We start from the raw sequence: 14006 nt of genomic DNA on the forward strand, positions 1-14006 counted from the left end.
GAAAGTATGCAGCACTATGGGAATCTCTACATTGAGAAATGAGAGCTGGGGTAAAAATGACAACTCAACAGAGCCCGGGCTGCTCTATGAAGTGCACCTGAAGCCAAGAAGCCCTACTTGCCCCTGCCTGCCTGTCTCCTGGAGGAAGGTCTGGCTCCACAGCCCTGGGAGCATCTCTGCCACCTGTTTTGTGTGGGGTCAGTTTATTTCATAGAGGGCCAATCAATAAAGGTCCAAGGAATTCCCCTTGAGTGGATGTCATTGGGCACAGAGGCACGTTGGGCAGCTTACAGCCATAATGTCCCATGTTCCCAAGGGGTAAGACCTAGAACAACGCATGACGATGAAGTGATTCAGATTTTAGCTTTCTAAAACACAACATTTTAAACAATGCAACCGTCTGAAGCAACCATGGTTGTACTGGTTTAAGGTCAGCAGGTGCTCAGGGACCACAGAGGACTCAGGTGCTGGGAGGGATCTCAACTGACATCAAGATCGTTCCATCACACTTTGCCATTTTATGACACTGTTGTTTCAGAAAGGCTGATGCTGTCCAGGACACAGTCGCCTTCCCACCTCCCAGCCACCATCCTTCGTGCTCAGGGAACCCAGGACTCACTCTCACGGTCACACTGGGGACACAGTCAGATCCTCAAGCAGCAGCAGCAGTCCCTCTGTTCCTGCCACTCCTCACAAGCTCAGTGAGCACGGAGCCTACTGGCGTTAGCAATGAACTTTATACATCTGATTTATTTATTGGTGAGGAGGGCAGAGAGATATCACCCATCTGGTAGTTCACTCCAACCGGGTCTTGGATGTGGGCGGCAAGAGGTGAAGTACCTCCTTGAGCCATCATCTGCTGCCTCCCAGTGCGCACGAGCTGAGGCGAGACTAGACCCCAGCATGCTTATCACGGACACAGCTGTCCAGAGCAGATCAGCCCACTCAAATCACTCATTTCTTAAAATACACAAATAAATAAACTGACCTGCGTGGCAAAATATGTAACACCTAAGAAAACAATCATTGGTACCGACTCTATGGCGTACCATGCTAAACTTCGCCTGTGAATGCCACATGGGCAGCAGTTCAGGGCCCAGCTGTTCCACTTCTGATCCAGCTCCCTGCTAAAGGCCCAGGAAGGCAGCAATGGATGGCCCTAATCCTTGGGCCCTTGGACCCACGTGGGAGACCTGGAAGAAGCTCCTGGCTTCTGGTTTTGCACTGACTCGGCTCCAGCAGTGGCAGAGAATCTTTCTCTGTCTCTCTTCTCTGTTACTCTGTTTTAAACAAAAATATAATAAAATAATTTAAAAGGAGTAATTAAGAATATCATACAAAAGAAAGCTTACACTTCAGTTTAAGTCTGGGACAAACAGGTACATATTCCTATTCATGTATTCTAACATAAGAAAATGGGGGTTGGTGATGTGACATAATGGGTTAAGACATGGCCCACAACATCAGCATCCCTCATGGGCACCAGTTAAAATGCCATCTGCTCTGCTTTTAATCCAGCTCCTGCTAATGTGTCTAGAAGAGCAGGGAAGGCCTTGGGCCCTGCTCCCACGTGTGAGACCCAGAAAAAGCTCCTGGCTCCATTTGGGCTCAGTTTCAGCAGTTCGCTGCTCAAGGCCTGGAAGGTAGTGGAAGATGGCTCGAGCCCTCAGGTTCCTGTACCCACGTGGAGACACAGAAGAGGCACCTGGCTCCTTAGCTTCAGATAATGACTGTGGCGGACACTTGAGGACAGAACATCTTCTCTATCTCTCCTTATTTCTGAAAATCTGCCTTTCAAATAAAATAAATAACTCTTACAAACAAAATGCATACATTAAGAAGCACTACAGCCTTTGAAGGTGCTAACACTCTTGTGGACATAAACACACATGGACTTTCCTACAAGCCACTCGGTCAGAACAATAAAGGACACATTTTTGCAGGCAAGTACCGGCGACAGAGCAGAGCAATGCAGACATTCCGGGTGGCTGGTGGGTGATGGAAACCCTTGGCTCCTTTCCTGCCAACACACCTGACACTGTGAAACTCAACAGCCAGCCGCTGTCCCAAAATCGTGACAGGAAAATAGCTGTGTGCTATGCCACTAAGTTACAATGCATTACAAAGTTTTGGCTTTCCAAACAACCTTGGAAAGATTTCCTCACTCGTAGAGCGGCAATTTCTGCAGCATCTCAGAACTATTGAAACATGAACAGAACTCTCAGAAAATCCTCCACGACAGAGCACCTGGGATGCCATTGGGTGGCAGTCCCCCAATCCCTGGGGTAATGCGGCAGTTGGGAAGCCGCTGTGGATTCTCGTGTCCTCCTCTCCCCCACACACGGGAAGAACAAGAAGGAAATGTGGAAACAAGGGTCTCATTCTCAACTATCACCCCAATTCCCGACCCTTCCCACTTTGATCAACCATGTTGATTTTTGTATCAATAATACAAAATTTTAAAAGTTTTGGCTTTTAGATTTTTAAAAAATATTTATTTTTATTGCAAAGTCAGATATATAGAGAGCAGGAGAGAGAGAGGAAGATTTTCTGTCCGATGATTTATACCCCAAGTGCCCGCAAAGACCAGAGCTGCGCCGATTTGAAGCCAGGAGCCAGAAGCCTCCTCCAAGTCTCCCACATGGGTGACAGGGTCCCAAGGCTTTGGCCCATCCTCAACTGCTTTCCCAAGCCACAAGCAGGGAGCTGGATGGGAAGTGGAGCTGCCGGGATTAGAAACGATATGCGATCTTGAAGCATGCAAGGCGAGGACTTTAGCCCCTAGGCTACCTTTTAAGATTTATTTTTTATTGGAAAGTTAGATTTACAGAGAGAAGGAGAGACAGAGAAAGATCTTCCATCTGCTGGTTCACTCCCCAAATGGCCACAATGGCCGCTGAGATGATCTGAAGCCAGGAGCCAGGAGCTTCTTCCAGGTCTCCCACGCAGGGAGAAGTTCCAAAGGCCATCCTCCATTGCTGTTCCAAGTCACAGGCAGGGGTTAGACGGGAGATGGAACAGCCATGACACAATCCGGCGTCCATACGGGATGCTGGCACTTGGAGGTGAAGGACTGTCATGTCAGCCAACACACTGTGCCAGTCCCTGGCTTTAAGAATTATTAAAAAGGTTTTTTTGTGTTTTTTTTCCCTCTCTCTCCAGTTTGCATTCCATCAGCTGGCTGCTGGCATTACTGTGTCATGTGCGACAATTCATGAGGGCTATTCCTTTACATTTTAAGTTATTCTTCCTACTGCTTCACAAATTCCAGATTCTCTTTCCTAAACTCCAACATCTCCCGTGACAGCCTAAGGATACAAGCCCCTGACCGGCCTCAGGGCACCTCCTGGGCACGTTTCCAAGCAGAACCCTGTGGGAGAGAGAACCAACTTCCAGCCTCAGGAGACATGAGCCTGAATCACTAACCACCAAACCTCACTGTGGCTACAGCCATGCCATGCCAGCTTTCTACAATAGTCAAAACACACACACGTCATAGGTTCTTGGCAAACTCAAGAAAAACCCAGCTCCTACACTGGAAAGAGACAAGGGCAACAGCAGAAAACCCAGAACCAGAGCCCCACTGAAGCAAATCCTGTAACTCAGTCACCTACAGGCGTTTTCACGCCCACAGCAAAGACACAAGCTAAAACCCTGCAGGTATGTTTGTAAGATGATAAAATGGCATGTGATGGTGACTCGCCCATGGACTGAAAGGGGCAAAACCCGTCAAGTCATGGGAAGCAGCCCAGGCTGCAGGAACCTGGTCCTGCTGACACGCCTCCCTCTCCTGCAGCTCTCTCACCTGCAGGCCTCACAACTCAAAGGTTGAGTGGACACCCCCACACACACATACGCTCTTCATTTATTCTGAAGCCAAGCTGAAATTGGCTAATGCCCTACTCCTCTGCTGAAGACATTTTTCTTGACTGGCTCAATAAATCCGTTGAGAAAAGTAAACACAAGTTTCAATCTTTATAATCTAGAACACAGAACCACTGTGCAAACAGCACAGTTGACTTAACTCACAAAAAGGGGTGGTACAGTGGACCCAGAGGCCCACCTCACTGGAGCTGACCCTGGTGTTAACAACGCATTTCTGCCAGAGCGGGGAGGGTGTTCTGGTCTCCAACAGTCAGAACAGATCATGTAAAACCACTTCAACAGCAACACATTAAGAAAAAGGTTTCTTTTGTTTGGATTAACAATTCTCTTAAGATAGAACTTTTCCTCCATGGTAACAATGTGCTTCTAGCTCGTAATTCACACATGAACCTGCACAGCACTCTTCATGTTCAGCATGAGGACACTTGAAGTTCACAGAGGGACAGATGTTCAGCATTCCAGTGAGGATGCCAGTTAGGACGCTCCTGTTCCACAACGCCAGGCCGATGCCCAGCATCAGCACCCGACTCCAGCTTCCTGCCACTGTCTGCCACCCCCACCGAGGCTCCCAGCTTCAGCCTGGCCCAGCTGCAGGTACCCAGGGTACCACTTGAAGGGCACCGCAGCAACATGGTACTTTCTCACTTGCTCACTCATTTGCTCTCACCCCTTAAAAAAATTATAATAAAAGGAAATAACAGACAAACCTGACGCAGAAGCTTATTGAAATCTATGCATACCTTTTGTTTAAAAGATTTATTTTATCAGAAAGGGAGATTTACAAGGAGAAGGAGAGACAAAGATCTTCCATCATCTGATTCACTCCCAAGTGGTCACAACAGCTGGTGCTAAATCAATCTGAAGCCAGGTGCCAGGAACTTTTCCTGGGTCTCCAAAGCAGGTACAGGTCCCAAGGCCTTGAGCCGTCCTGGACTGCTCTCCCCGGGCCCAAGCAGGGAACTGGAAGGGAAGTGGATCAACCAGGACACAAACCGGTATCCATATGGGATCCCAGTACACTACAAGGTGAAGATTTATCCTCTAGGCTATAACACTGGACCCTATGCATAGTTTTTTTTTTTTTTTTTAATAAATCTTTTCTTTTTTAAAGATTTATTTTTATTATTTTCTCATTGGAAAGGCGGATATACAGAGAGGAGAGACATAGAGGAAGATCTTCCATCCGATGATTCACTACCCAAGTGAGCGCAACGGTCGATGCTATGCCGATCCGAAGCCAGGAGCCTCTTCCGGGTCTCCCACGCGGGTGCAGGTTCCCAAAGCTTTGGGCTGTCCTCTGCTGCTTTCCCAGGCCACAGGCAGGGAGCTGGAAGGGAAGCGGGGCTGCCAGGATTAGAACCGGTGCCCATATGGGATCCCGGGCGTTAAGGTGAGGACCTTAACCACTTGCGCCACCGCGCCGGGCCCTATGCATAGTTTTATTAACATACATATTAGTAAACATTTCAAAGACTCACACACAGCAATTTCAAAATCTTTCTGCATCAAACTAAGCATCATAAATAATACATAAATGCACGGAATAAAAGAGACAGACACTGAGGTCCCAGACCAAATCAGACAGACATTGGGAGGGCAGAACAGAGCCCAGGCTGTTCTGCCGTGAGAGATGAGCACGCAGCCACAGAACAGAGGGCACACGGGAGCAGCCCAGCCGTCCCATCAAGACCCCACAGACACAACTCAGCCATCCCGGAGACACTCCCAATCCCAAAGGGCCCTGTACCCCACTCCCTCACTCCACACGCCCTGCCCAAGACTGCAGGCCTGGGATGCTGAAAGCTTCCCCACCAACTCCCAGCTTTGCTATCCGTGACTGATGGGATAGACACATCAATGACCAAATCCTGGGAATATGATGCCACAATTGAGAGGATTTCGGAGAATTTAAGATATGTGATGGTGCTGGGCAGTGCTGTGGCAGGGAGTCAAGCTGCAGCCCATGACACTGGCAGACAATATAAAGTGTCGGGTGTCTTCAGCCTGGCCCAGCCCCAGCCACGGAGGCCATGTGTGCCGTGAACCAGCAGACTGAAGATCTTTCTTCCTCTCTGTAACTCTGCCTTTGAAATAGAAAGTCGTTTAGGAAAGAATACACCTGGAACACAATAAAGAATGCTACTTCTTGCAGTGTTTTTGAAGGTTTATTTTTCTTTAAAAGGCATATTTTGTAGAGAGGAAAAATATTCTATCTGCTTGTTCACTCCCCAAATGGCCACAACAACTGAAGCCGAGCAGATCTGAAGCCAGGAGCCCTCCAGGTCTCCCATGCGGGTGAGGGGTCCCCAGGCTTTGGGCCATCCTCCACTGCTCTCCCAGGTCACAAGCAGGGAGCTGCTGGGATAGGAAGCGAAGCAGTTGGGACATGATCCGGTACCCATATAGGATCCTGGTGCTGGCAAGGTGAGGATTTAGCCACTGGGCCATCACACCTGGCCAGGAATCCTATTTCTAAAGCATAAAAAATTTCAATGATCATTAATGGCCAAGCTGAATTGGAAAATTAAACATCTCAAAAGTAAAACGTAGCTTAATGGAATGTTGGTATCCCAGGAGAGGTCGCTGCTGAACTTCTCCCTGTCTCTCTGAGCTTGTCAGCGGCTTTCAAGTTTCATGAAACAGAAATAAAAATGTGTGTTGGGGGGGACGACTCTCCATCGGCGACAGCTGTGACCAAGACTGAGTTAACACTCCGCTTCACTTCTCCAAACAAGACAATTAATTTTTACTCGCCTTTATTTTCCTCAGTGGTGCTCCAGGGCATAACTTCAACTAAGATTTAAGGAAACCAATTATCCAAGGATTATAATTTCAGATTCATTTTTAAGCTTATTTTTAAATGCTAGTTTTCCAAAAGACAGTTTTAAAACTTCAGATTTCATAGTCAGGATGGTTTCACAGATCTTGCAAGGCTAAAATTTAAAAACATCCACAATACAGATGATATACCCTACATAGATAAACCCATTAAATACAACCAGTTATCCTAAGTTAGAAATCTTTAAAAGGGTAAGACTTCCATCAGTTTTGCTGGCTAATAAAATGGCCCAGTCTATTTAGACTTGAAGGTCACAAATATGTCCACGTAAAGGCATCCAGCTCTCCAGGGCCCAGGCACTGTGGGTCGGCAGCACTCTAAGCCCACGGTGCTCTCCTGTGAGTGGACTCTTCAACAAGCAGCGCGCCTCAGGTACTGGAGGCACTCCCCTGCCAGGGCCACTGGCTCGTGTCTGCAAAACAGAGCCAAGCGCAGGTCCAAAATGTTTACACTGAGAACAGCAACTATCCAAGGCACTTGGTTTAAAACGTCAACTAGTTTATTTTTAATGCCTCCCTTTCTTTCAGCAGCACAAGTTTCTTATAGGAAATCTCTTAACTGCTTTACTTAGACGAGGAAATCAGCCAATCTCTCCTAGTTTAAAACTGGACCTCTGCCCAGTCAAGCATCCACACAGCTTCGACTATCAGATTTAATAGATTTGAGTCTTTCTCCAGTTTAACGGATGCAAACCTTCAGCACTGCAGTAGCTGAAGGATCGTAGCACTTGCTGCCAAAATGCAGTGCCTGTTTCTACTGGCAATCACTTCAGCTTCAAATGGAAAATTCCAACAGTTTGTATCTATGTGAGCACAGTTATTAAGAGAAACAGTATGGCACACAAATGCCTCTCCCATTACCAACCCTTCAAGTTCTTACATTTCTTTTTTGTACAAAGGATGTCAGCTGAGGGGGGTGGGGTGGGGACTGAAAACAAAATACTGTGAAGGCAAATATAAGCTTCATGTAATAATGCCAGCTTTTCAGATAAAATGGCTCCTGTCAGAAAATGCACACAAGGTCAAGGCCCATGCATGCCAGCATCTCATACGGGCACCAGACCACTCACCCCACTTCCAGTCCAGCTCCCTGCTAATGGTCTAGGAAAAGCAGCAGATAGCCTAAGTCTTGGGGTCCCTGCCACTTGACCTACAAGGGAGAGCTAACCGAAGTTCCCAGGCTCGACTACTGGGGCTACTAGGGCAGAGAAAAGCAGCAGATGCAAGGTTTCTCTTTGTCTCTGCTAAAATTTGAAATAAATAAGCAAATAAACCTTAAAAAAGTAGAAATATGATTTAACATATCTAGCTTATTTATCATAGCCAACCCACTCATAGGTAACAGGGGCTGACATTGTGCTTCTACAACAAACTGACAATGGGATACTGCAAGGAGTTATCCTAAGAAATCCCATTACTGGGGGTTGGTGCAATGGCTCAATGGCTAATCCTCCACCTCCAAGCACCAGCTCCCTGTATGGGTATCAGTTTGTGTCCCAGGTGCTGCACTTCCCGTCCAGCTCCCTGCTTGTGGCCTGGGAAAGCAGTAGAAAATAGCCCATGTCTTTAGGCCCCTGCACCCACATGGGAGACCCGGAAGAAGCTCCTGGCTTTGGACTGGCTCCGCTCCTGACATTGCAGCCATCTGGGCAGTGAACCAGTGGATGGAAGATCCTTCCCTCTGTCTCTCCTTTTCTCTGTAAATCTGCCTTTCCAACGAAAATAAACAAATCTTAAAAAAAGAACAAAACAAAACTATTGCTACTCATGAAAAGAAGCCAACACTTTTCTATGCTTAAAACACTTAATCATAACTTGAAAGACAAATCAAGCTCTAGGAGTGAAGCAGACTACAGCCTAACACTGAAGACAACACGGGATGCACTGGACCCGGGACTGCAGCAGGCTGTGTTACCGTGACCAGCAACACTGCGCTTGTAACCCCTAGGAGGCTTAGGACACTGAAGGTTCCGGTTCAAGGACGCGGGCCCAGAGCCTGCAATTTTTTTTTAACAATCTCCTAGGTAATGGTACCAGTGGCTAGCCAGAAGCAAGGACACACACCACACAACCAGAAGTGCAATGTGAGGAGCCAGAGACGTCTCACTTCCGGTTGTGTGGGTGTTCTCAGCGGTCTCAGCCTAGACAGGAAGTCCACTCTGTTATGCAACATTAGATTAAGCATTAATGAAACTAGGAAATTGTTTATCAAAGGTTATAATCTGAAGTTAAATAAAACTCCATGCTAAATGCTCATACTGAATGCAGAGCATTTTTAACTGCTTAATATGAACAGAATCTTGATTACTCAGTCTTAAAGTCCTTTCTCAATAGCATTTGCTCTTCACTGGAGCAATACGCTCTATGCCAATATTTTGCCTGAAAAAAAATATATACTCTCCAGTAGTTACGGCATTACTTAATAGTTTATTCCCAGAAACATACCAAGAAAGGTGTTTGCTATGTTTTCTCAAAATTAAAAAGTTAAATCTCTACAAAATTTTTCATCTCTTCACTCAAAATCAAACAAAAATCAAAACCAGGTGTCTCTTCACTGATTTCTTGGTCCAACTTAATCAGCGATACATTCTCAAAAGAGAAAATTCTGGTAACATGCTGCCATTCCAGTAGTCACCATTCAGCTTCCTACCTCCGTGTCTGCCTGCAGGACTGAAGGATCCCAAAGCCTCCCTTAGGTTCCACTTGGTACAGCTGCTCAGGCTGCACAGCTCCCTCTGACGCCGTCACTGAAACCCCCAAATCTCCCTCCGAGCCAGGGCCTCCTCCAGTCCTGCTGCATCCATTTATGCAGCTGCCTCCCCAGTATCCCGTGTCCTGGCTGGGCACATTTTGTAACTTCCTGCCTCTGTGCCTTTGCTTAGGACACTTCCTATGCTGGAAAGACGCTCTTCCTCCACCTGCCCACCACAGCCTGTCAAAACCAAGTCCAGATGGAATGTCACACTAACTAGCCCTCTAGGAGGGCCCAGCTTCCCCACTAAGATGGTGGCCTACAGGGCTGGGGTGACACCCCACCCACACTACAGCACCCAGTGAGTACCCAAAACTTTAAATAACTTAACTATATTAAACGTTTAGCCCTGGAAATTTAAGTAGGAAAATGAGTTTCTAGCATAGTAAATATTAACACACCACCGACTGGGCTTACAAATAACATGAGCTTAATCTCCACTGAGTAAGGTGGTCAAAAATAACCCTGAGCAGGTGCCACCTCCAGAAGCAGCCACTGCCCTCTACCAGGTCAGGCAGCTCTACCTGTCTCCTCGTGATCCTCGGCAGCGGCCAAGCTGCTCTCTCTGATCCAATGCGAGTAACAGTAGATGGGCAGTCCTCAAAGGTCAAGGCTCAAGAAACAATCATCCAGCCCTGACAGACATCCTCGGTTCAAGCAACAGTAAGAGGAGATGCAGGACCTTCCAAAAAATCCAGGAAACATGGAACTGGAACTCAAGTTGTTTATTTCAATGAAAACAGTTTTGAAATCCATGCATGGTCTTGTATAAACACGTTTTACATGAAGTTTCTGAGGCCTTCTCATATGAAAGTACTGCACAATCATTTCATGTTTTAAAGGAAACTGGGATAGAAATCAAATGTAAAATTACTTTTAGGTCATACATGACTTTAACACAGATTCCCACTGTAGGTAACTAGGGTTCGATTCCACCAGACCTGTCTGTTTCAGGCCTGTCTTCCCATCAGAGATCTCACAATGCGGCTACTCAGATGAAATGGCTCCCAAAAAGGGGCCCAGCTGCCCTGCATTTTACACAGAGCACAGGGGCAGGACACTCCAAGGCTGATGGGGATGGACTAACGCCCAAGACTCAGAGAGAAGAGATACACAGACTACGTGAATCTGAGAGATCCTGCCAAGCTTCCCCACCATAGTTCACCTACTAATCACACGTTTCAAAAGAACAGTAAAAGGCAGATAATGGTCACAGGCAAAAAGCAAAATGGGGGAAAGGACAATAAACCACAGGATATATGCAAAACCACTATATTAAAGATCTGATACGAGGTTACTCTCTTGGGTATCATGAGGTTAACAGCAAAACCTCTATAAACAGTGGTTTTCCACAAGCACGGCCACTATGCCCACTTCAGCATGCAACAGCGCTCAGAGCAAAACCAGATTTACCTCCCATGTAATCAACACCAGAAACCAAGAGCCAGGAATGCCCTTCTCTCCATGCCCACCACAAACACTGTCTGAACCGACTGAAGAGAACAGATGTCATGTAAGCTAAGCTTGAAGAGGAAGGGAAAGCCGTTCCCTACACCAGGCGCCCTCATATTCTACCTGCCCAGAGTTGTTCAACTGAGCGGGCTGGAGCAAGACAAAGACATGAAAAACAGAGAATTAATTTTCAAAAAAAGTTTATGTGAAAGAATACAGATATAGAAGGACAGACACTTCAGCCCTCGGCCGGGGCCAGCCTGAGGAGCTTCATCTGTGTTTCTCACACAAGTTGCAGTGGCTCAAGCACTTGGGCCAGCTTCTACAGCTTTCCCAGGAACATTGGCAGGGAGCTGGATTGAAGTGGAGTAACTGGGAATGGAACTAGTGCCCATGTGGGATATGTTAGCAATGCAGACAGTGGCTTAGCTCACTAATCTACAAAGCTGGACCCTAGTAACTTCTTTTCATGCAGTAGAAAGCAATTCTGTGTTTTGCATGCCAGTTAGCTACTGCAGTAGTATCTAAGGTATACACAGGAAGAACCATCATTTTCAAGTGTTTTATGCATTGTGGACAGACATGTCATTTAAATTTCCTAGCTTCGGATCGGCACAGTATCGGCCTGTTGCGCTCACTTGGGGAGTGAATCATCGGACGGAAGATCTTCCTCTCTGTCTCTCCTCTCTGTATATCCGCCTTTCCAATGAAAAAATAATAAAAATAAAAATCTAAATTTCAGACAATTCTAAGGGGGCGGGAATTTTCACTTCAATTTAGCAACAAAGCAGTTAAAGGACCCTGGGGCGAATAATCTAGCGTCCTAACAACAAGCGATAGTAGAGGCAAGAACTGCTGTACCTATGAAATCCTCATGCAAATAAACAGCATTTCTGAGCAGATGCGCAGTCGACGGGCGATCACCAAGTACCACAGTCACCGCTAAGGCCAAGAATAGCACATGGCCCACTGACCCTCCTCCAACGCCCAATCAGCCTTGTTGTACGGTCCACTGACCCTCCTCCAACGCCCAATCAGCCTTGTTGTACGGCCCACTGACCCTCCTCCAACGCCCAATCAGGCGTGCTCTTTGGATGCAGACACCCTTCTGATGTCTTCACAGTGAAAGTGATGTCTTTCACATCACTTGAGAATAGCAAAGAAATGACTTGACAATCCTGGCAGGTGGAAGAGAACATGTAAAGCAGGGATCCTGGGGAGCTGTTCTTTGAGGGAGCATGCCCAGGAGACTTCTACCAAGGACTTCTCTAACCAAGAACACCAGTCATGGAGCACTTTCTTTTCTTCTGTGGCAAATAAAAGAAAACTAACCTTTGCTCTCTCTTCCCTTGAGCTGTGAATGATTACCACTGCTCCCTTGATAAGTGGGTCAAACACAAGATGAGTGCCTCTCCCAGGTGACTACGGTCCTTACCTAACTGTGCAACTAACCCCAAGGCAGGGCGAGACAGCAGGACACGCAACGCACCTCCCCAGCCACACACCCCAAGGAGGTTGTCCTCGGATGGAGGTGCCAGAGAAGGCCACAGAAGGCAAAAGCCTCCCTAGGGGAAGGAGCAAAGACAACCAAAACCCACCCATGCGGTGAGCAGGTCTCTGTGGGACAAAAGGCAATTTATTGAGTCAGATGTCATCCACAAGAGGGAACAACCAAGAACAACAACAACAAAAAAGAGAGATCAGAAGACATGAATTTCCAAGTGTCTAGATTAGCAGAGCCTTACCCAGGTTAAAGGTCACCCGGTCGCTTCCAAAAGGGAGAGAGAACGCTGATAACATGAGCTACTGTCTCCTGGCCAGCACTGCACTCCTGATGGAATAACACCTGTGCCACTCTGAGCTCAAGTTTTAAAACACACAGAAAGGTTGCAAGATTCTTGTGTGGAATCCTTCGTGGACGGCAGCTTTAACAGCACAGGACAGACAGACCTGGCCGGGCAGGATCGGCTCAGGGCACTCAGAGCTTGAGGACCCATCCAGTCACTCGCTTCAAACGTTTTTCAGCCAAAGTGGACTTCCTACACTTGGGTCAGCACATTTTAATTTTTAAATTACTAAAATCCCCAGAAAAACATAAAAGCATTTCTTCCATGTTCCACATTAAAAACCCCTTTTCAAACAGTTCTGAAAAGAGGTAAGCTGATTAAACAGATTTACTTCCTTAATCATTTTACTTCACGAAGTTCTTTCTTTCCATGTTTTGGACCATTCTCAATAGGGCCCATGGCAGCACAGCCAGAACCAGAGTAACACTGAAAGCTCCCCCATCAACGAGTGATGCAAAGCACCAATGAGAGCCTTCTCCCAGGAGAGGCCTCCACCTGCACAGATCCCAGGAGGGTATGGAATGGCAGCTTCGCTTTGGGTCCAGCTGCCTGCTGACGCGCCTGCCCCTTCACCACACGGGAGAACCAGCAGGAGGCTCCAACTCTGTTAGGGCCATTTAGGGGGGAACTCACAGCTGGCAGATCTCTCTCTCTCCTTCCATCTCTGTTAATCTGCCTTTCAAAAACAAAATGGTAATAAAACAAAAGAGAGGAAGACATTTAGATGTCAAATATGAGGGAATGGAGTTTTTAAAAAGTCAATGGAGACGGGCTTAGTGTGGTACCCTAGTGGCTAAAGTCCTCACCTCATACGTCAGGATCCCATGTAAGTGGTAGTCCGTATCCCCATTGTCCCTCTTCCCATCCAGCTCCCTGCTTGTGGCCTGGGAAAGCAGTCGAGGACGGCCCACAAGGGAGAGCCTGCACCCACAAGGGAGACCTAGAAGAGGCTCCTAGCTCTTGACTTTGTATCAGTTCAGCTATAGCTGTTGCAGCCATTTGGGGAGTGAATCAGTGGATCTAAGATCTTTCTGTTTCTCCTTCTCTCTATAAATCTAACTTTCGAATAAAAAAAAAAAAAAAGTCAGTGGAAAGCCGAGCCTGGCAGCCTAGTGGTTAACTCCTTGCTATGCATCCACCAGGACCCTAGCTGCTCCCACTGCATGTGGCCTGGGAAAGCAGTCGAGGATGGCTGCTTGGCTGAAGCTGTTGCAGCCATTTAGGGAGTGAAC

At 47.1% G+C, this 14006-nt stretch overlaps 1 protein-coding gene across 1 annotated transcript in view; it reads right to left on the reverse strand.

The window, feature by feature from the left end:
- The window catches only part of RERE (arginine-glutamic acid dipeptide repeats), a 348281-nt gene that overhangs the window by 40865 nt on the left and 293410 nt on the right, over positions 1–14006 (reverse strand). The window lies entirely within an intron of this gene.

The sequence above is a fragment of the Ochotona curzoniae genome, unplaced genomic scaffold (assembly GCF_017591425.1).
Source record: "Ochotona curzoniae isolate NIBS_2020 unplaced genomic scaffold, NIBS_Ocur_1.0 contig_4792, whole genome shotgun sequence".
In the NCBI taxonomy this organism is placed as follows: Eukaryota; Metazoa; Chordata; class Mammalia; order Lagomorpha; family Ochotonidae; genus Ochotona; species Ochotona curzoniae.